General features: G+C 40.9%; 1 long non-coding RNA gene across 1 annotated transcript in view; it reads left to right on the top strand.

The window, feature by feature from the left end:
• Positions 1–23,598, top strand: part of LOC104910097 (uncharacterized) — a 57,237-nt gene that overhangs the window by 22,081 nt on the left and 11,558 nt on the right. The window contains exons 3-4 of the long non-coding RNA XR_014882285.1: positions 20,674–20,773; positions 23,107–23,267. This is a non-coding gene — a long non-coding RNA (uncharacterized LOC104910097). The remainder of the gene's footprint in view (positions 1–20,673; positions 20,774–23,106; positions 23,268–23,598) is intronic.

Below are 23,598 nucleotides of genomic sequence, written 5' to 3'. Positions count from 1 at the left end.
ACATAGGAACTCTGTGACAGAGCTGAGACTCAAACCTGCATTTCTCCAGGGCAAAGCTGGGCTCCATGCATAGAAGTGGCTGCTTGTCAGTCCTTGCTTGCTGTTCTTGCTGAAGTTGCCAGTGGCCAATATGAGAGAAAAAAATGCTCACTTTTTGAAAGCCCTGCTCACAGTCATGCTCTGAACATGCAGTTCAAAATACATTTTCTTGCTTAGCATATCTCCCTCCTGACTTTTCAGAGACCATATTAATAGTATTATTTCTCATCAAACATTCATCCATACATCATTTTTGCCAGTTGAAGCATGAGTAGGCTGCACAGTTCTATTTGCCAAACAAGTGTTCCTTTCAGTTGCTGCCTGGACTCTGTGGTCGTGGTGTTAGCAGCTGGCTGTTTGGGTTGTGTTTTTGTTAAGTGGAGATCCTATTTATAGGTGGCAGAACACATGCATGTCCTTGTCTGTGCTACTGCAGATCCTGGTTAATCTCTTCTGTTACAAAAGCCTAGCCAACCAGTTAGCATGCTCTATATTAAAATTAGCGTGGGAGAGCCTTAGAGGGCTTTTTCTTCCTCCCCCTCTTTCCATCGCTATCTCGAAGCTTTGGAGCAGACTGATAGCACAGAGACAGGCTGCTTGTCTGAAAGCTAGGGGCAAATATTTCCCTTGCAGCTGGTCTCTTCCAGGTTATGGATCTGTGGCAGTGATGCCCAACGCAAAATGTCATTAGTTCTGACGCATTTTTGTGGCAAAGGATCTGATTTTAAATGAGGTGTTTAATAAGTGTGCATCACTCCCCAGGCTTTACCCAGAGGAGGGCAGAGTTAGGTTCTGTTTGCTTCTTGAAAATTAGACAGCAGGCAAGGTATCTGTGGTGACAGGAGGCTGGCAGCTGTCACATTGCTGCTCAAGGGCTGAGGGAGTAGAAGGTGTTGGTTAACACCCAGCAGAGGAAAACTGATCTGTATCTGCACACTTGGCACTGTTGGTGAGATGGGGAGTACGACCTGGTGCCTTCGGGCACTCGAGCAGTCTGTGGCACTGAGCTATTTAGAGGTGCTGCTTGCTTGTGTCACTTCTGTTGCTGGTTGTGCTTAAAATTACTATTCAAGCATAGCACCAAAGTATTTAATTATAAAATTGAAAGCAAAGTTAAAGAGAAAAATAAATTACTACAGCATAATTCTATATATTAAACAAGTTGTGGGTTTTTTTTTTTTTTGTTTGTTTGTTTGTTTTGGTGGTGGGTTTTTTTGTTTTTTGTTTTCCCCTTAGTTGCTCTAGCAGCTCTGCCATCTTAGGAAGTAGGAGATTTTATGGGAGAGAGTACGAAACCAGGCCCTCCTTTCTGTACTTGTCTCCTCTAGGGTTCATACAGTTCTGGGCTATTTTTCTGTCCTTATGTTCAGGAAGGAATTCCCTCAATTTCACACATCTTTCTTTGCTTCTCTCTTCCTGACTCACGCTGTTATTTGCTTCACATGTAGGAAGGAAGTACAGTCTCCCAATGCACCAGGCCCTGGGAGCTGCTTTGCTTTTATAGTTGTACCATAATTCTTCTTCAGCACTTTCTACACCACTGGTCACAGTATTTTCAAGGACTGTTGCAATATTTTAGGAATCCCAGACGAAAGGATGCCTTTGGTGACCATAAATCTTACTGAATGCCAAGTCTCTGGCCTTTTTAAAATGTTTCTAGACTTGTCCTCTGCATAGCCTGAAAGTGGGACAAGTGTGGCTTCTCTACCACTTGTGCACAAGCATTATCTGCACAGGGAACCAAATGTAAGTGAGTGTGTGTGAGGGATGGAGCATGTCTGGGTCTTTCACTATCATGGCTAGCATATAAGCATGGGCCAAACAGCTGAGCATCACTCCAGACTGTGCTAGAAATGCAGCCATGGGGTCATAGCTGAAGAAGTTGTAACATGGGCTACACACTTGGCATTTAGAGGGCTTTTAATATATCCTACACCAATATTACAGGTTAGCCAGTCAGTATTTACTAAACAGGGAGCACTGTGCAGTTACATCAGGCTATAGTGGCAGATTTTCAGAGATCACATTCTGAATGGACAAACTGTGGAGGCTGAAGGAGTTCCTTGGTATAGCCTTGAAGTCTCTGCCCTTGATGGAGGCAAGCTCCAAGTCTTTCTTTTGCATAAGTGATAATTTGATTTGTGACTTTAAAGTCGCAGGTTATGTCTCTGGGTATTCATCTTTAAGTACATGAGAGAAATTCCTGTTGTGGGAAGAGATCTGCTTTTGTTTGTGAACTGGGTACGAATTAGCTGATAATTTGTAAATGTGCAAATGTACTTTGCTTGCCTGACTCAAAATGATTTCATCCACAAATACTTAGGATGACAAGAGGGAAAAAAAAAAAGCTGGCAGTGTTTCACAGTGTGCTTTAGAAAATGACTCATTACTGCAAGGATTGTCAGGGGTATTTCTCAGGGTACTTTTCTGATCTCCCTGATGAGCCATACGTACAGGGCACATGTAGGTGTGAAGTGTCCTCTCCAGTGTGTTGTTCAGGAACTGCCTTCCCTTTGGGAAGAATGACTGTAACGACTGTCTTTTCCCACCAGAAGATTCTGCCTCTGTCTACGACTGCAACGTGCTCAGTCCTTGAACTTGAAATGAGCTTTTTAAGGAACTTTCTAGGGAAGAAGCATTTCCAAACTGTTACCCAAATCTTACATAAATCAGTGCCTGGATGAAAGGCTAGTATCCTCAGCCAAAAGATATTGCTGAGTAATGTGCCTTAATAGAGAGGAGAAAGATGTTCTGTCTGGCTGTCCTGCTGGTGAGAACAGTGCTGCGGACTGCTCAGACAGAAAGCACATGGGCATTTTGGGAATACCTGGTGAGCTAACAATGCTCTGGTAAGAAGACAAAGGAAAGACGTGTACTGCAAAGAATGGTGTCCAGAAAAATCCAATTATTTTCCAGTCTTAGAGTCTGGCTGTTACAAACAGGACATGAAGACAGGAAACAAACTGTTAGAGCTGTAGAATCACTTTTTTCTGTGTTTAAAGTGTTGTTATTTCTGACATGTGCATCACACAAGTGTCTAGGAACAATGTGATGGTTCACATTGTTTTACATTCATGGGTATGTCTCTATTTTAATGCCATGTGTCTGGGAAAAAAAAGACAGATGCTGCTCTGTATTGTGCAGAATATAGAACAACCTGGTTTATCTGTTATTTTCTTCTCAACCTGTCCTTTTTCATATAGTTCACTGCTATTGAGAGTTTAGAAATAGGTTCAATATGTGGCTGTGCTAGGAGAACTGTGTAAGCCTTAAGCTGTTTTGGCCACTGCTTTATGATGGGTATAAATAGGTATGTACTTCTGTGGATACTGTGTAATGTCAGTCTGCATTACCTGAGCATTACCTATGAAGATCACATTCATATATCTGGGATATGATCAGCACTGACCAGAAAGATATTGCTAGCAAAGGATGCAGAACAACAACAAAGCTCTGGTGATTTTTGCAGGGCTGCACATCAGCCTGTTACAGCTAATGGGGAAGAGCTGAGCAAATACTTTACATCTCTCTGTAAATTCTCCCTGTTCTGTCAGAAAGGCAACTCATTTAAATAAAAACATAAATGTAAGGGATGCAATTAAATCATGCCATTCACAAGGAAGGTCCAAAGACTGACTCTAGGTGCCTGTCTGGTTGTGCTAGATTCTCAAGGCTTTGAAGCATATACACGTCTGGAAAAGTGGTTCATGAACTTCTGAAGGTCTGAGATGATTTCTGAAGGATATTGGAAATGTAAGTAAGAGGCAAGATGCTTGTTGTAGGGACTTAAATCTACTGTGCAGGAGTACAGCAGATGTTAGAAAATGCTGAGGTTTGTGAAATGAAAAAAGTTGACAGTTATGTGTCTGGGCTTTTTCCTATCGTTAGATCTTGAAGATGAAGTAATACTGTAGGGTCTCTGGCATTCAGTGCCAAGATAGTTCTGCCTTCTCTGTATCAGAACCAGAATCTGTGGGACCTAGCTTTGGTTAGTGTTGGGGTTTAACCTGGCAGGCAGCTAAGTACTGCACAGCCAGTGGGGTGAGGAAGAAAATCAGAAAAAAACAACAACCACTCAAGAAAATAGAATTTGTGGGTTGGAATAAAAACTATTTACTAAGACAGAAGAAGAAGATAGGAAAAAAAAATAATTACAAAATGAGTGAGTGAGTGACACACAATGCAGTTGCTTACCACTGATGCCCAGTCAGTCCCCAAGCAGCAGCTGCTCCCCACCTCTCTGGCCAACTCCCCCCATTTTTATAGTTTTTTCACATACTGTCTACAGCATGGGACATCCCTTGGGGCAGTTTGTGTCAACTATTCTGATTCTGTCCTCTCCCAGTTTCTTGTGCCTCCCAAGTCCCTTGCTGGCAGGGCAGTATGAGAAGCTGAAGTGTCCTTGGCTCTGTACAGCCACTGCCCAGCAACAACTGAAACATCCATGTGTTATCAACATTGGTTTCCTCCCAAAAGCAAAATATAGCATCATACTAGATACTATAAAGAAAAAACAACAGCTGAAACCAGGACAGTCTGCTGGTTGTTAATATATTACCTCCCCCCGAGCCCACTCAGTCCTGGTGGAGTTGCTCCTGTAAGGAGCTGATCAAGCTGCTTTCACTTGCTTTCATATGTTGTACCACTGTCTTCTTTAATTTCACACATCTGAGTGTAGGTCTAGTTTTTCTCAAAAAAAAAAAAAAAAACCAAAAACAAAAACAAACTTCTGCAGGTTTTTTAGACTTCCCAGTTCTTCCAGAGATCTCTTAGTTGCTCGAGTACGACTTACCTTAGAGCCACAAGGAAGTGGGCCTACTCTGTATTCACAGCCCTTTGTGGACAAATGGTAGGGAAACAGGTTGTGCTAAGGTTTTCAGAGCCAGTCTCTTCTGGAAGCATAAAAAATGTTCAGTATGGAGTATGGAAAACAACATCTGGATGTTTTTCCTTGTTTTAGTTTACTTACCACTATTGAGTGCTCTTTAGAATTAGAGATTACTGGCAAGTGCCAAGATGAAAGGCTTACCTTCTTGCCCAAATTGGTTTGTCTGTAAGCAGTGTTTGGTTCTGTGCTGTGGGAGGATCCCTTTACTCTGGTAGGCATGCAGGCAGCACTTAGCAGAAAGTATGCAGACTGAATCAGAGGTTGGGAATGACAGGCTAGAAATATGCTTAAGCAGACTAAATCAAACTGTGGCTTGTAAGATGTACATATATGCAAATTCTCAGAAATGCACTTTCTTTGGGAAGGGCTTGAAAACAGTAGATGTGTTTGTGGCAAAGTGTTTGAGAACTGAAGTGTGGAAAATGAGGGTTAATTATCCAGGGAAATGAGGGTTGCATGTTTAGTGCTGCAAGCATGGAATGGCCTGAAATCTCCTGCCTTGCAACAGTAAATACGCTCCCCAGTTCTCCTGTCTCCCTCGCAGGGAGAAACAGACCTGGCTCCTGGAGAGCAGGTCGCAGAGGGGTTGCATGGGGCAGCTTGTTTGTTCCTTGGAACCCAAGGAAACAAGGCTTGGATGGGTGATGACGTGATGGAGCAGGATGCAGAAACTGCTGGATGGTGGCAGTTCACTCTGCCCATCAAGGTGGGCTTGTTTATTTTTCACTCTCTCCATGCTGGGCTAGCAACAAGCCATTCTTTCCCCAGCTAAGTGGCATCCTATTTGAAATTTGGAAATCAATAGGAGCTTTTTTTTGCCGTTGATCTATTCTGCTGCCCTTGAATCTCTATTAGGTGGCTGGTATTGCTGAACCGTCTCTGGAGTAACGGGAGAGCAAATGTTCTGTGAGGTTTGTGCTTGCACAAACAGCTGAATTAAAAGGAGGGGCGGCTGCACACTGACAGAATGGGATGATGATAGTGTTCGGATCTCCTTGGTAGGCTCATGCCTCCGGCCGTGGAGCAGCCATTACAGAAAATCGTTAGCCGCGGGACCGCAGGCCTCTGTGCAGCGCGCCCCGGGTTGAGCACCTTCAGCCGGCTGGAGCAGGGGAGCGGGAGGGGAAGGCGGCAGCAGAAAGCCGCCGGCAGTGGCGGGGTGCGGCCGCCAGGGGGCGCGGTGCTGCCGCTGCGCCGCTACCTGAGGCCCTCCCGAGCCCGGCGCTGAGGGGCAGAAGGAGGCTGTGGTGTTGTTCCACGCTTTTCACTTCCCTCCCCCCCCCCATCTTTCTTTCATTCTGTCTTTCTTTTCTAACTTAAAAACTCTCCGATGAGAAGGATGCCAGGACCCTCTGAGTAGCCCGTTCTGTGTAATTACACCTACTGCTGGAAAGGTTTTTCCCTGGATAATGAACTAAATCCACAGACCACGTTAATGGTACTACATGAATAAAGAAAGTTGCAAAATCTTCACTTTATTCAAAAAGCCACCAAAAACCCCTTCTGTTTCTTGGGAACATACCTCTCCTCACTTCTTTCTGACTAAACAAACCATTGTTTTAACCTTCCCTTTTTATTATTGTTTTCTAAACCCTTTCAGCCTCACTGCCCCTTTTTGTATTCCTTCTAATTCATCTACATGCTTCGTAGTTTGCCTCACCACAGTGGATACAGTACCACACAGTTGCCACCATGGCACGTAATGATTATATCTCCTCTGAATGCCTGCAGCACATGCTTATGAAATCATTGGGAGCTTTGCTACATTTATTATAGCTTAGTTCTTTCAGGCTGGCATCCTTACAGCAACGCTTTAGATTGGAGGAAAAATAGCAGAGCTTTTATCCCTAGATGAAACCTGTTCCTCAGTCACCTTATTTCAAGTAACTATCCTAATAAAATTAAAGTGAATCTATATCCCTCGTGCTGCAAAGTGTTGCTTAGGGCTTGAGTAGGGCTTTCACTGTGCAATTAGTCTTTAGTATAAAAAAATAAAAAAATCTTGATACATGCATTTTTTTCCTTCTACACTGATTTAATTTTCAAAAAGATTTCTCACAGCAAAGCTTACAACAGTGTGTACTGTTCACATGGCACTTGTATGTTTTGAATGGCAGAAAGCTCTGTTGCTCACATCAGCACATTTCTTCTTGATGTGCCTGCCCTGAAGGTCTGCCTTGCCTTGCAGAGGAGCAGTGCATGGGGAATTAATTGGGTTGTAATTGGAATTCAGGATGGTCTGACAAGGCATTGCTGCTATTTTTTATAGACTGAACAACTAGTCTGCAAATCTGTTGACATGCCAGTGCCTGGAAGGGGAAGCCCACAGATCATAGAATCACCAAGGCTGGAAAAGACCTGTAAGATCATCCAGTGCAGTCGTTCACCTATCACCAATAATTCCCACTAAACCATGTCCCTCAGTACAACATCTAAACGTTTCTTCAACACCTCCAGGGACAGTGACTCCAACACCTCCCCAGGCAGCCCGTTCCAATGCCTGACCACTCTCTCAGAGAAGTAGCACTTCCTAACATCCAACCTGAATTTCCCCTGGTACAACTTGAGGCCATTCCTTCCAGTCCTGTTGCTTGCTATGAATGATAATCCATCACTTCTTCTGAAACCAGAGAAAATAAGAGATAGGCAGATAGTTGCAGCCCAACATACAGCTCCCAGATTGAGTTAAAAGTTTCACAGAACATTTGAAAGTAGACTTCTATGAGCTGTCCTCACAGTGTGTAATTGGTATGTTTTCTTCTGAGTTTTATGGTTGTGTGAACATTACAGCAGACATGGCACAAATTGACATGCACAATTGTCTCCACATGCACTTAAGAGATCACACAGGAACAAGCACTTACGTTGTAATTGTGCTTCAGCTATGGGTTTTATGCTGGCATTTTAGGCTGTTTCTGCCACTTCTGTTGTCCCTGCTGTTCTGGTCTGTAGGATGGGACTGTAGAATGAGATCTGTGAGCCTGAAATAAGTCTTACACAAGAGGGTGCAGGCAGCATCTCTGATTGTCTTTGACTGAATAACTGTAGAGTACCCTTCAGGCTGCTCTTCATGTTCAGAACTTCACTACTTTTTCCTCTAAGCTAGATTTGATATATCTGTATGCCTCTTAGTGTTTCGTTTAGCTTGTCCTCTTGCCACATATTAAGCCCTGTGTCGACTTTTTTAGCATCCTAGCTGTTTCTGTAGTTATTTCTTTTTTCTGTTGGCATATTGGTATGCAGCCCACCAGGCACAACATTTAATCTTCAATTTTATGTGCAGCTTTTTTTGGTTCTAGTTTAGCAACATATCTGCCTGTTACATTATCATTGTGTAACATCCTTTACCTTGTGCTTCATTCTGAGTTTTAGTAACTTATTTAAGCAAATAACTTATTTAAGCTGCACCAGGGAAATGGCTTGTTATTACTTTTGTGTTTTGAAGAACTTGCATAGAACTTGCTATATAAAAGTGCTGCTTTAGATAAATAATACTGCTCAGGGGAAGAATGGGAAAGAAGGGAGTCTACACAGTTGCTGTAAATGTTCATGTATTTTCTGGTGGCTGTTATCTTTTTTTGTACCCCACTGTTTTTTCCTATGCTGTGGAGACTTCCCATGACCACATCTGAGAGAGGTTGTGGGGGATCCAAGGGAAGCAAGATGGTGAAGGCAGAGAAGATGTTTCTTATCTTTGATAACTTTTTCCTATTTTGTTGTACTCCTACAGGCTCTTTCAACTTTCTGCTGTTCCCTCCCTGTTCATCTAAGTCACACACATTGCTCTGTCAGTTGGGGACCTCTTCCAGGGCCTGAAGTGACAGGAAAAGAGGCAATGGCTTTAAAGTGAGGAGGATAGATTTAGACTGGATATAAAGAATAAATTTTTCATGCTGAGGTTGTGAGACACTGGAACTGGTTGCCTAGAGAAGCTGTGGATGCCCCATCATTGGAAGTGTTCAAAGTCAGGTTGCATACTGAGCCTTGGCAAACCTGACAGTTGTTAACGTCACATTATCAGTTGTTAACGTGATAGATCTGCTAAGCACAGATTATGAGTGTGAAAGTTACCCAAAGACTAGATCATCTGTATAGAAGAGCTTTAGATGAGCAGAGAGCAGTCTCAAATATCAAACTAGCATCCTAGCCACTCATTTCTCTTTAATTTCATCAGTAATGTTTTTATAATAGGTGTGAGCAGCCCATGGATGTTTTCATTTTAAAAAACAGAATTTTTCAAATTCTCTGAGAAGGACCTCATTGCTATCTCAGTAAATATTTTTTAAACTGCTTTTGCAAGCTTTAAGTACCTTATTCTGATATGACATAGTTAGTTTGTTATAACTCTGAATGATTTCTTAGTGTATAACTTTGAATGCATTAGCATGAACTTATATTTTCCAGTTAGAAATGGTTTTTCTTTTCAACCTTGTCTGTTCTCCATTTCTGAAATGACAGCAGGTGCTCTAATTGCTTACTGTATACTTAACCCTGTTACACTCTGACTTGTGTTGTGACTACCTACGGATATGTCAAGCTGCTCATCTTTCAACAGCCTTAGTTAGATGGTCTCTTGGTGTTCTGCCCCTAAAGGTGAACCCTGAGATAATCTCATCATGTATTAAATTTTTATTTTGGTTTTAATTTTGATAGGCTTCAGTTCTCTGGGCAATGCTGTTGAATATACTGAACTTTATAGAGTGTGAGATTATCAACTGATGGCACATCACAGTAAAAGAATAGTAATAATTCTCCCTCCTGATACGTTCTTATTTTTCTCCTTTTGCATGGTTTTTGTAGAGAAATGTTACGTATTTGTTACAACTTAGTTGTCCTGATAGAAGCTTTAAATACAGCAGAGAACTATTTACCTTCTGGAATGGCTTTGCTATGTCTCAGCTTTTTTTTTTTTTCTAATATTATCACTATTCGGGAACACAGATATCACGAAGGATAACAACAACTAGTAGTAAGTTTTGAGCGTTTGCAAAGAAAATTTCAAATTTCCTTCTAAGACTCCAACTTCCCAATTTCTGTTAGCTCTCCAAAACTTTAAAAAACAAAACAAAACAAAACAAAAACAACAAAAGAACTTGTTCCAAGTAATGAAAATCTGTAATCTACATTAGACGTGAGACTTTGAACAACTATTAAGCCAAGTAGTTATAGAAAATATGGGGATGAAATTTATCTCTGACTCTGAAATGGGATTGGAAGATTACACAAATGTTAAGCTGGAAGGAACTTCTCAATCTTGTAGTCTAATCCACACACAAAGCAGGACCAGCTCCAACAGATTGTCCAGGACCATGTCCAGTTTATTCTGGGTATCTCTAGGGAAGAAGACTCCACTACTTCTCTCAGCAACCCAGATTTTGACCACCCTCAGTACACACACACACACACACACACACACACACACATAATTTATATATATGATATATGTTATATTTATATATTTTTATACATGTAATATAACATATATATATATTTAAAGAAAAATTGTTTTCTTGTGTTCTGATGCAACCGTCTATATTTCAGTTTGCGCCTATTGCCCTGTCCATTGGCACAACTGAGAGGAGCCTGGCTCCCTCTTCATTCTTTCAGATCATGTATTTATAAATATTGATAAGGTAGTACCTGAGCCATCTCTTTTCCAGGCTGGACATTCCCACCTCTATCAGCATCTCTATGATGAGAGGCTATATTCAGACACTTTATCATTTTTGTGACCCTACACTGGACTCATACTAGACAATCCTTATCTTTCTTGTACTGGGAAGCCAGGAGCTGGATGCAGTATTTTAGATACTGCCTCACCAGTGATGCATGGAGAACAAGGATCACCTCCCTCAACCTGATGCCAGTCCCTTACACAGCCCTGTGTTTCAGAAAGATGGTGAAATGTGGAAGCATAATTTTGTTCTACTGCACCAAAATTAGCATTTGAATCACAGAATGGCCCAGGTTGGAAGGGATCTCAAGGATAACGAAGCTCCAACCTCCCTGCCTGCAGCAGGGCCACCAACTTCCATATCTAATACTGGACCAGGCTGCCCAGGGCCCCATCCAACCTGGCCTTGAACAACTCCAGGGATGGGACAGCCACAACCTCTCTGGGCAGCCTGTTCCAGCACCTCACCTCTCCTAGTAAAGAACTTGAAGGGCAGTGCTGCTTAGTAAATGAGATAGTGGAAGACATGTATTGGAGACAAATGGTTTGACTATGTTTATTTCTGCATTCATTACCAATTTTGAGAGAAAGCTGCTGGGATTGCTGTGATGATGAATGATTTTACTATAGGTGTATGCACTCAGCTTATGATTCTTCCACATGCATATGGACAGTGTATTAAGTATATTGTGTGTTGATATTCTTTTTTTCTTTTTAAAAGCAGTGTCTAATTAGAAGATGTAATTATTTTGCTTCTACTGAAAGCAGTCAGGCTTCCAATGTATTGCTCGTTGTTTTTTTTTTTTTTTTTCCCTTTTTTTTTTCCCCCTCAATAATTATTACAATGTTTCCTGGCATTCATCAACACTTCTCAATTACTAGGAAGAATGTGATTAGTCATTCACTTCCTTATGCTTCCTACCAGACATACAGAGATCATTGCAGGCAAGTTGAAATAAGCCTTTTCAAATTTTCAAAATGTGCTGCAACTAATGGAAATTTGGGGGAAGCCAGTTTAAACAGTCTATCAACAGATTGCAGTACAAAAGGCAACTTAGTGTCTGACTGTAGCTGAGAATCTGATGACTAACAGAGGATGAGTTATCTGTGAGGAAGGATTTCTGTCACTGAAGTAAATAAAAATCTGTTGAAGTGGCTCACGGAGTTCAAGTCCAGCCTGAATACATCTCAAAGCAACCTGAGAAAGCAGAGTTCACGTGTCAAAAGTCCCAAATTCTGAGCCAGACCTCGAGAGCTGACAGTGCTGTGTTCCTACTTGGATTCATATGAGTTTGCTGTATTCAGTCAGAATTCATATACATAAAAGTTCACTCAGGCCAAAAAGAGTTGGTAAGCCAAATAGACAAGTGCAAAACGCAAAGATGAGAATTTTCATCTTTATCCTGCAAATGTGGAACATCTGTATGTCTTGCATGAACTGAACTTGTGTTAGGCTTTCAGAAATAGTTGCAGTCTAATTTCCCCGCACTCTACCTATTTGCTCAGATTTTAAAATGAGAGCTTAGCTCTTCACTGCAGCCTATAGGGACAGAAAATGCCTTCTCAAACAATTTGTCAGCAAAAGCTTGAATCCACACTACTTTACAAACTTGTATCATCCCTGCATCCCTGCAATGAAAGCATCGCCAGCAATGAAAGCATCGAGCAGCAGCCAAGTGTGTTTAACGTGCTGCCCCATGAAGAGGGCAGGAGCATTCTGGGCAAAAAGTTTGTGGAAGTGCATGGCTTGATTTCTTCTGAAAGAATGAGGTGATCCCTTTGTGTCCACATAGGACAGTAATGTTTTTCTCTCCTTCTTCTGCAGTCTCCTTTTCTAGAAACAAGTTCTAAATAGCATAGTGCAGTATCATGAATGGACATTCGAGACCAACATCTGTTGCTATAGGATATAACCCCTTGTTTATTAAAAAAAAAAAAAAAAAAAGCCTTACATAGTCATTTAATCATTATTATTATTATTGAAAGTTTGGATACCCATTTTAATATGGTAATCAACTACCATGTTTCACCCTAGGTTCTGTGGTATAGGAAATGTGTGCTAAAATGCACGTACATCTGGCTCAACAAAGGCTTCCAACTGAAATAAGTCATAGGATTTCTTTTAAGTTGGATGTGAACTCTTTTCCCCCTCTCCCTTCCCTCTATTCTGAAATTCTGGAAACCTGATTGCTGGTTTGGAACATCAATAAAGTGAAGTCTCTTCACCATTTCTATTTTTTATGCTTTATTTTGAGCTGCTGCTACTCAAATGAAGGAGTATTTTTTCTGAATGCTTCCTGAAGACCCGTTTTCTCCCAGCTGCACATGAGTTGACATTAACTTGCTATTTGACTAGCTCCTTCTTACTAGTGTTCGATTATATGATGTCATTAGGTGTTAGAGGTAAAGCCTGCTATTGTAGTGGAAGTGGAAACAACCAGAGGAGAGAGTGTCTGTCCTCGCCTGGTAACTGACTGACTGGGGAAGTACTTGAGTCTGCTTCAGGCTACGAGGCTTCGACTCAGCTTGTTGAAGGCATTTGGCCAAAGACAGCCTCACACCTGCACTGTGAAGGATGGCCATGGAGGCTCGGTGCAGCAACAGCAGGACGTGTAGGTTCCTTGTTTAGTCCTGTTGTAGACGAAGCATGTTCTTTTTCTTAGCCTGCTTCCTTTAGAGTTAAGTCTTCTGCCTTTATGTTCCTGACAATAAAGGAAGTTAAGTGTTTTACATACTGCAGGAGTCCTAGAAGTAGGTCCAAGTGAATTTCCATATGGGGGAATTCTGAGGAAGTGGGTCCTGTGGGCCGTGAGGGGGAAAGGTAATTGCTGTGTTGGCCACGAATCCTGTCCATGGAGGAATGGCTGTTGCTGGAGGGTTGCCTATCAGACAGAGTGAACTTATAATCTGTTTGTAGCGGCAAAGGTAAAATAAGCTGCAGCAAATTCCATGTTTGGCTTATTGCAATGCCTCAGTCTGAGATGATTATTGAGTTTGAAAAGAAGGACAGGGATGAAAACCTGTCTCAGAAAACGTAATTCAAAAGAAAGCAGAGAGCAATTCAGCACCTTTTCTTCTCTCTGGTACTTCAGCTGCTGAAAGCACCGCGCCCTTATTCACCCAGCGTGCTGTGAGGAAGGTCCTATCATAGCAATCACATTAAAGAGTTATTGGTTACAGTTCTGTGTTAGGTACAATTTGGGGGTAATAAACACTACTGAAATAATCCAGCATTACTTATTTTCAGATCACTCTGGTATTGATGCATTCCCTTGCATGTTCTCTGCTCGTGACCTATTTTTGATGAGTTTCACATCTGCTTTAGCAGCTCTTTGACAACCAGAAAACAGAGCTGTTTACTGAGTTCACAGCTGCTGCTAATATTGATGCAACTAGCCAGAAATGACTGTTTTCTTGGTTAGCTCATCCTGTTGAATGAACCTCTCGGCAGGGTTTGTTGCAAGTTTGTTTCAATTGGAACGCTGTCAAAAGTCCCCACATCTGTGAAATTCTCGTACTTCAGCCTTCCTAGAAACCCAGAAACGTATACACCCCTGCTAATTCCAGTAATTTTCTTATATTTCCCATGGCTTGGCTGCACTGGCTTTTCACAGATAGGGAAAGCATGACAGCTTGTTATAAATGGGACAAAATTCCTCTTGTCATTAGTGAATACTAATGCTACTGACAGCTTCACACTTAACACGGTCTTTAAGGATACGAGACTCCTGATTTAGCTTAAGGACATTGCTTCATGTTTTATATTAAAGCGGTTTTTTTTATGGTACCAAAGTATATAAACAAAGTACCTTAGTTTTCATACTGTCTTTCTATGAAGATAAGAGTTAAACTGGTGGGAATGTAAAATAGTGTTTCAGTGATGTGTTTCTTTTTCTCACCTTTGTTGTACTCGGTGACTGGTTTGTTCACAGTGCATAATTTCTCAGTGAGGCTGCATTCTTAAAGGCTGAATACCTAGTTGTGCTGAGCGATTGACTGTTTATGGACACTTTGATGCTCTTGCACTTACTCCTCTATGGATTAGTTACTTGTGAAACACTTGTTCTTACAAATCAAAGAGATTTTCGGACCTCTGGGGTTTAGGTGGAAGAAGTTGCAGCTGTGTGAAGTCCGAACACAGCTTTTTGTTTTGCCTTTAGGCATTGATTAATAGCCTAGTACTGCAGGGTGTCTGTGCACACTGCTGGAAGCAGAGAGATTCCAGGCTTCACGAGAGCACGTTGCTTCAGGTCCAGCTCTGAGGGCTCGTGTCTGGGGCCGTCTTTCCTGTAGCTGAGATACTGTTTGGCGGTGTTAGCAATAATTGCACATGCTTTTTATAACTGTAATTCTCAAACCTTTCCTTGGATCTCAAAAAGCGTTTCAGCTTTCCTATATCCTCATGAGATAATTGTTGCAGGCTACACATAATCTGAATTACAGATGTGGAAGCAAAGGCACAAAGAGTATAAAAGATACACTGGAGTCATTCCAGTGTGTAAGAGACAAAATTAGGTGATAAGCTTTTTGATTCCTACCTGTGTCATACTCTTTCAGCAAGTTTCATGTTTCATTCAGCTTGGGAGCTGCTAGTGTCACAGTACCTCACAGGTAGCTTTCATTTCTTAATGGCTTTGAACCATCTGTTTTTAAGTTCACTTCCAGCTATTGAAGAAGCTTATCTTGAATTTCCTTTAGTCCACGTTAAAGCTTGTGGTGTTGACTGATGAAGTGCCTTGTGATCCATCCCTGCTTGTTCTTAGATTATGATGGAAAATGTGCTGACCAGCCTTTGCTTTCATTTTGCCAACTACAACCAAAAGGAGATACTGGAACACTCATTTGAGCTGTTTTTAGATAGACTAAAACATTTAATTGCAAATATGCTTTTCAGTTTGCATTGTTTCACTCTAGAAGAAAAGTGTTGCGTGGTAACTTAAAAGCATTCATTGTGACAAATAACTGCATTTATAATACCATGCATATTTGTACCACAGCAGCAAGGGAAGACACAGACGAGGTGAGCCCCCAGCATAGGAAGTTCCAAAAAAATCTGTAATCTCACCAGAATGCCTCTTAAACACATTTTGATACCTGAAAGTTCCATATCCAGTTTCTTTCAGTGCCAATGGAGAACAACAAATCTATCTAGAGTTCTTTGTATTCCACCTGTCTCAAATACTTGTCTTAGAAAATGAAGTCTGTTCTTATGGGATCTCTGTTTCATTGATTCATTGTAAGAGGATCCCAGCTGAATAGCTGATGTTTAAGCTTATAAGTTTTAGTTGTCTGAATCTATCCAAGACGAATCCCACCTGAGTTTGAGGCAAAACATAAACATGGTAGAAGAAATATCTTGTGAGTAGGTGGTGTGGAGCTGAAAGTGGGCAGAAGTGTCTTATGTTGTGGTTATACAAGTCTCAGAATTCTTGTCTTATTGTGAAGTATGAAGAAGGAGAAATTAATTCAGTCAAGATAGCTGTTTGTGGACCTTCTCTGTGGCAAGAGTCTTTGCCAACACGTCACTGGTCCAGCATCTGCAAGGATCGTCTAAGCTTTCTATGTTGAGTCATCCTGCATCAAAACGCAGCTTTGAGGCTGTAGGGATGGCAGATTTTCATCATGGCAGTTCTACTCAGTTGACTCCTAGCCAGACAGATGTTAGCAGCATTTCATATAGATAGGAGAGTGTTTTTAATGGTTTCATAGGGCCTTGCTGCTGTATCATTTCCCACCTGCATACAGCAGTGTATTAACTGGTAAGCTGACCTGTATGCATTAATTAAGTCCCTACGTGTTTGTTGGAGGTGTCCATGGAACAGTGGAGGAAGAGCAAATGCTATGATAGAGCAATCATCTCCTTCCATGGAGAAATTCTGTCACACAATGGCAGAGATTGGAAGGGACCACTAGAAATGGCCCAGTCCAGCCCTACTGCTCAGAGTTGCCCAGAGCAGATTGCCAAACATTTAAAATGAGTTCCAGCAAAACTTGGAGGAAGGAAGCAAAGTACTAGCTTGCAGTAAGGCTGGGAATTTAGTAGCAAAAATGCTGAATTTCTATGGCACAGAACAAATCAGCAGATTCTACAGATTGGAACAGGGGAATCCTTCCATCCCCAACTGAGATAAATGAGGTAGTTCACACCTTTCAAAACTGCAATTTAAGGCAGCCTGAAAAATGATGGAGAGAGCACTCTGTCAGCATACGCTCAGTGCATGTTCTCAATTTGATCTGTACATGTGAGAACAAGACAATTGTCTTATTTTTCAGATGCATGCCGGATTTCTCCAGTACAGTTCTGTGGCAATGGGTGAATTCCACAGAAAAGCTTGACAGCCGCAGAACATAAAGTCTGGAACATGGATAAACTGGTTAGGATAAAATAGAAACCAGCAAAAACCTCTGCCAAAATCTGAAGTGAAATGAATAGAGGTTCAAAACAAGTTCATTCAGTACGCCTGGCTCCTTGCTTCCATCATTTAGGAATAATTACATTTTTGTCACTAACATTGTTTTTAAATGTCAATAGAAACCAGACAACTAGATTTGTAAACCCTGCCCTGTCATATTGAATATATTAGGTTTTCCAATAGCAGTCTCTTTTAAGTAAGGGTGAAGAAGCATTAAAAGCTCGCTAGCTCACAAGTGTGAGGAAGCTATTGAAATAGCTTGTTAGGCCCTATGACAAGCAAGCTGGAATATAATAGGCCCAGTGCTTTGTGAAGGAGCCAGCAAGTTGTGGTTGAAGGGAGGACAGTGCCCGAGAGTTTGGAGGCCAGATGATTTGTGCAAAGGGGGTGTTGGAAGGTTCACTGCAAAATAAACAAATGGGGCTGCCACAGGGACAGCATTAAACTGAGACCAAAATGCTTCCTTTTCTTAGCTTCTAAATGTAAGTTTAGAGTTTGTCTATCCGAAAATGGTCTTTTCACTTAGCATTTCTTTCTTCCTGTACCAATGGCCGAGGAGATGTTTTCTGTTACCAAATTCACTTACATTTGTTCCGAACCAAATTTTCCTTGTCCTTTTAAATAGTGAGACTGTGGTCTTTCTGCTAATCCAGAACAGCATGTGATTCTTTTCTTGCAGTCTTAGATATGATCTGTTAACTCTGTCCAATTCTACTGTTTCTGTTCTTATCCTTCTGCTTTGGTACTCTGCTTAAATATGCTTCCTGCTTTGCACCTATCATTTACTTTGTCAGAAATTAGAAGATTCTGACGTCTTCTACTAGAGCTGCTTTGGGTACCTGGGAAATGGAAGCTAGCTTCTGGCAACACAGATCCCCACTGACAAATGAGGCATTTTCCATATCCTTAGGTAAACCACTGTGGATGACTAACAACAGGACTGATACATTGACAAAAGCTTGCTCCTAGCATTTAGAGCTTTGAAGGCAAATTTGAGGATGCAAGTTGTACTGCCAGATGCAGTGGAACTTCTATGTCTCCCGAAGGCCTCCTTGAACTGTAGCTCAGAAGTGTGGAACTAGTCTTATTTATTCACACCAGCTGAGGACTGAGAGCTCCCCAGGAATTTTCCTTAAAATAAACCAAAAACCAACAACGCTGTCTTCAATGGAGAGATGCACTGTAAAGAAAATGTAAGTCTACAGGGACTTCTTGGACCTACATTAATCCCTGCATTCAGTTTCTGGGGTTTAACAGTATATAATTCTTGGATGTGTCAAAATGCAACAGAGCTTACATCTTATCTAAGATTGAAGACCTCAATACGTATGCTCAGGGCCTCTAGAACCATCATTAGCATATGTCATCTCATGAAATATTCTCTCAAAAAGTACATCAGGAAACTGTTAGATCTAAGGGGTTGTTATAGCTGTTGATGGCTAACTAGAGAATATTGCATTATGCTAACTCAATTTTTCCCAAAGGATAGGAATTTTTTATGCCTATTTCCTTTTTCACAGAGATGACAGATATGGGATATGTAAAGCAGAAGAGAATAGGGAAGCAGGAACGTTTTCAAAATCAGTAGTTTGAAATCCGAGTTTTCAATTACCTTCTTAAATTACATATTTATTTTCTCTTTCTTTTACATAACGTAGCTGGCTGCAAAGGAATCATCTTTCCTGTTTAGGCTGTAGATTACCAGTGTCCATTACTGAAGTTTCTGAGTCATCCCATGTCAACATAAAATTATTGCTACACCGTATGCACGTCACCAGGCCTTCACCAAAGAAAGGTTAGCCCTAACTCTCTCTGCAAGCACTATGTCTCTGAGGCACTGCCAGTTCTTCCTGTAGTTCCATCACTCCTGAGCAATGCAGAAGGGCCCAACTCTTTCCAGTCCTACCAACGCATTCCTAGCTGAGTCAGGGAGGACACATAGCCTTTACATAACTCCACTGATGTGCAGAAACATTACCATCTATCAACAACACAGTCAACAGATCTTTATGCAAAAAAAAAAAAAAAATCAACACAGTAAGACATGAAAGCAGCTTTGTCACCAGCATGTATAGGAACCAATCTGATCTGCCTGCTTTATGCATTGCACCACATAAAGCTCAGTCTGAAGAATGAAAGGGATTTAGTTATCAAAAAACAAGCACAAACAAAAACCTCAAAACAAACAAAAATGTAAAAACTAAAATGGGATGTGCTTTGTCTAAAATTAAAGCAGTATGATGTATGCTTGTTATACAAACCTATGTTCCTCTGAAGTCACATCTTGTAGACTGTAGGGAACCACCTTGTGCAGTAATACATGGCCACAGAACAACCCAGGCCTGGATCTCTTTACTTCACGTTCACATATACCGTATTTCTTTGCATACTCTTTACTTAACAAGGACTTTAGAGCTTGTTGTGCTGCTTCATTGTATGCTGATGGACTGGACAAGAGTCCCAAGTTTAGAAGCCGCATTGCTGAACTTGCAAAGCATCATTCTCTCCCATTTCATGGTTCGTATTTTGCTACTGACCCATTAGCTTTTCTGTAATTGCAGTTCTGCTGCGTTAAGTTAAAGTTGTGAAAATCTAGAACTATCCCTATCTTTTTGTTTTCACGTGATGAATTTCTCAGGGCCTCTTTGAGAGTTGTGTAGATGGATAGTGAAGCAGACTCAGAACAGCATCTTATTTGCTGTTTGCATTATAATCACTGTATGCCCTTCACAAATGCTGTAGTCCTCATTTTACTATTATTCCCTTGGAACAGATTTTAGAGTCAGAGAAAACTCCTGCATAGCTAACCTTGGTAGCATCCAATGTGTCCAGCAGATGCCAAGTGAAATGTTCTGAAATAAAACATCTTTAGCTAGATCTTTTCCAATACAGCAAGTAAAATATATGAATATGTTACGATAGCAAATGCATATTGTGCAAACCTCATGATGGTTTCTAGCCTCTAAAAATGCAGGTGGTGAATGTTAGTGCTGAGGTGAATAATTTGAGAAGGAAGGAATTTAAAATTGAAGGTATCCTGAATTCATGTTGCTTAGTATAGGTGCCTTAATTTTCATGGGAATTTTTTTTTTTTTTTAACACTTTCTTTCACTTTTTACTCTTGCTCATCTGAGGGGAGAATGAAGTTTTGAAAACTCAGGAGAGCATCTTGTAGCTCTGTAGAACTTTCCTTAGCTCTGTTTGGAGCATAACTTTTAGTCTTAAAATACACACATAAGAAGAAAACTTTTTCCGGGAGGTAGATTGCACTTAATCAGTGATACTGCATGTGTTCAAATCAATTACTCAAAGAAAATACAAAAAATATTTTAACTGTTAATAGTACCCAAGTGCAATGTAAATAATGCACTCCTCTCTAAAACCTGGAGAAATATTTCTCTCAGCAGGGTTAAGTGAATTCATTTATTTTCCTTTAAAGACGCAAAAGTAGTATCCTGGTTCTTTTCTTATCTTTTTTCTGGGTACTATTTTAAGATTATTTCCCTTCCCTCCCCTTCCCTTCCCTTCCCTCCTGAAAGAAGATGAATGAACTCACCTGGTACTAAAGATTAAAGTAATTTTCTAACATCTGCTGGCAAGTGATTTGTTTATTTTTCACATGGATAAATTTTGAGGTGAAATGATTTATCTGTGTCCAGCTTCTCTTTTTAGGGATATTCAGCTTTAGAAAATGAATCAGAAGAAAGAACTTCAGAAGAGCTGGGAAGGATAGAAGAGAAAAATGAAGTGAACTTTAAGGTCAGCGTCATTCATAAAGATATCCACCTAACCTGATTATTGCCCGTCCCTCTGGAGAGGGGAAAATCTTACACAACTGCATTAAAGTTGAGAAAAATGAGAAGCTGAAAAGAAGTTGTATTACTCTCTGATTACATTGCACAGTTAACAAATGATCACTATTTACATTTTTTTTTTTAATGTATATATGTTTTTAAAGCATAAATTGTTGAAGTCACATAACTGAGCAAGAAAAGGTAAATATAAAAACAAAGCAAGTGAGGTGGGTTATTATTTAACGTTCAACTGGTTTCTTTTTCATAGGGGACTAAATAAATGTCCTCCACTAACAGCAATCTGTTATTTATGGATTCAGAAAGGTTTGTTCTGTATCCTAATAATTACTCCACGATGGCAATATAAAATCTGAATGGTGTTCTAGCAGCCATTTTTAATGACTTTACAGCTTTGCCTCCCTGAGCACCTGAGGTTATTTCTAGGCTGATGTTCAGCTTAGTGAGAAATTCCTGGGGAACAAACCAAAGAGCAAGGCTCTCTTTTTATCATGCTGCGTATCCCATAACATTCACCTTAGCCACAGGGCTGTGTTACCTGGGGGAGAAAAGCACTGGGGACAGAAATGCTCATTTTGAGTCCAATAGCACACGCTGTTGAAACAGGCTTACGAACAATGCTTAAATTACTTGTCTGTTGCAATTTAGAGTAGATGCATTTAGATTAACAGTTGTTTGTGCACTAAATATGCTTTTTTGTCTTTCACCTGTGTGTGGATTTGAAATGCAAAACTCTAAATGATGATGCCAATTTGGTTTCATTTATTGGAAGTAGCATGTGCATATCTGATGTTTATCTTGGATTTTATGTATAATATACATGCGCATGTTTCTCCCAGTTGATACGAGGACAAGATGAGAGATACTGGGCTCAGCAGCATGGTTGATAACTGCTTTGATGGATACATAGGTGGGATAATAATTACGCTTGGATTTCTTGAAAACTTTTGGTGGAGACTGTTTGAAAATGGTTACATAGAAATGTTACTGTACTGGGCAATGTTGTCCTTTAGCCAGGCCTGATGTGAAGAGAAATGATTTGTTTGCTGCTGTGCTGCTTTGAACTATAGAAACTTATATCACAGGCATGAGTTTACTTTTCCTTTTGTTGGACTGAGGGCTTTAGAAAAGTGCAGAGCAGAGAATACAGACATTTTTTCCCCTGTAACAACTTAAAGTTTAGAGCTGCTGCCAACGCAGAAGGAAATACCATTAGATAGATACAAGAAAAGCCAATATTCTACGTTATTCGTGCAGACAACCAATGGTTGAAACTTGCACGAACTGCTTCCACTTAAAAGCTGTCACTCACATTGGTTATAAAAAGCCCAGAGCACTTAGGGACTGTCAATCACTTTCTAGAAGAGATAGCTGACACCTTAACATTTACTTTGCCGGTATTTACCAGATGCAGAAAACCAAAGGGTGAAAATGCAAATGAAAACACACATTCTCACTGATCATATAATACAAGGGAAACATTTGGATCAGTTATTGTAGTTGCTCACCTAGGAGCCTCCAATCATGAGAAGATTTCTCTCTCTTGCTCTATGAATAGAACTGTTGCAGGCTGGCTCTCCGTTGTCAGAGAGAACGCTCCTGCAGGCAGTGCCTGTGGAGGTCTGCCACAGTGTCATCAGGAGAGGAAACAGATTGACTCTGGCCCATTATGATTGGAGGAGCAGTGGGAAAGTATGTAGAAAGAAGACCTGAGAAGGGCACATGAAGGGCATCCACTTTGCTTTTTTTTCTTTCCTTATGATAATAGGGATGTGGGCGTTGTAATTACCATAGACTGACAACTTTTTCTCTTGCAAGAAGGGGATTGGCAGGGAAGGGAATAGGAGGAACCAGTTAATTCAAATCCATATCCATCTTTTGCTCTTTATCTGTAGGCTTCTAGATTTAGTTATCCCCGGATTGCTTAGGTATCAGTGCTGGTGCTTTGGAGGGATGGCAGCTGTTGAAAGCACAGTTCAGGAGCCTCAGCCTCCTCTTGGGACCACTGCAGGAGGTCTAGCTGCAGCAGTGAGCAAGGTGCAGAACTGCTGTGTTCATTTATCACAGGGCCAAATGCACTGTTGTGCTGCTTTACTGCTGAGCCCTGTCTCATGCAGTATCATTTTGAGGTGCACTGTGAAGGTAAAAGTTATCTCCTTGGGGCTGCCTCTAGAAATTCAGCGAGTTCTTTCACTGCACCTGAGCACCAAGTGTTGTGTTCCCACAAACACATGCACCTGAAGTGATCCATAATTGACTAGTAACTCTTTTTTTGACCAGAATATTACCTGACACACCAACTGAGGAAATGCTGAAGAACTTTGCTTTAAGTAATCACTCACGTGAGTGCCTGTTTACCAGTCCAGTCCACCAGTGAGCAACTTCGACCGTTTACTCCTCTTGGACCGGTGCATCCAGCACCTGCAGCACATCATCTGCTGGTGAGTCCAGAGGTTTTGTTCACTTTACATATCTGGACATTAACAATCGTTTGGCTCAACAAGTCATCTTCCATGGAAAGTTCCTCAAATAAGTGATGTATTGCCATTCGGAATTGAATTTGGCCAATTTGGCCCCAGGTTAAACCCCCCTAGATGAGGTTTTTGGAGATGTAGTGTATGTGTAGATACTTATGCATAAATTCATAAAATAACAGAATTATTTTCCCATTGCAGTCAGTGAAAACACAGTCCATGCAATTGATGGAATTGAGTTTTTTAATTTACCTTGGAGTAGGTACCTCTCAGATATCTCTAGCTGAATAGCTGAATA

This window comes from Meleagris gallopavo, chromosome 3 (genome assembly GCF_905368555.1).
Source record: "Meleagris gallopavo chromosome 3, MGAL_WU_HG_1.1, whole genome shotgun sequence".
NCBI lineage: Eukaryota > Metazoa > Chordata > Aves > Galliformes > Phasianidae > Meleagris > Meleagris gallopavo.
Note: the sequence above shows the minus strand (reverse complement) of the source record. Positions and strands in the feature narration are given on the sequence as shown.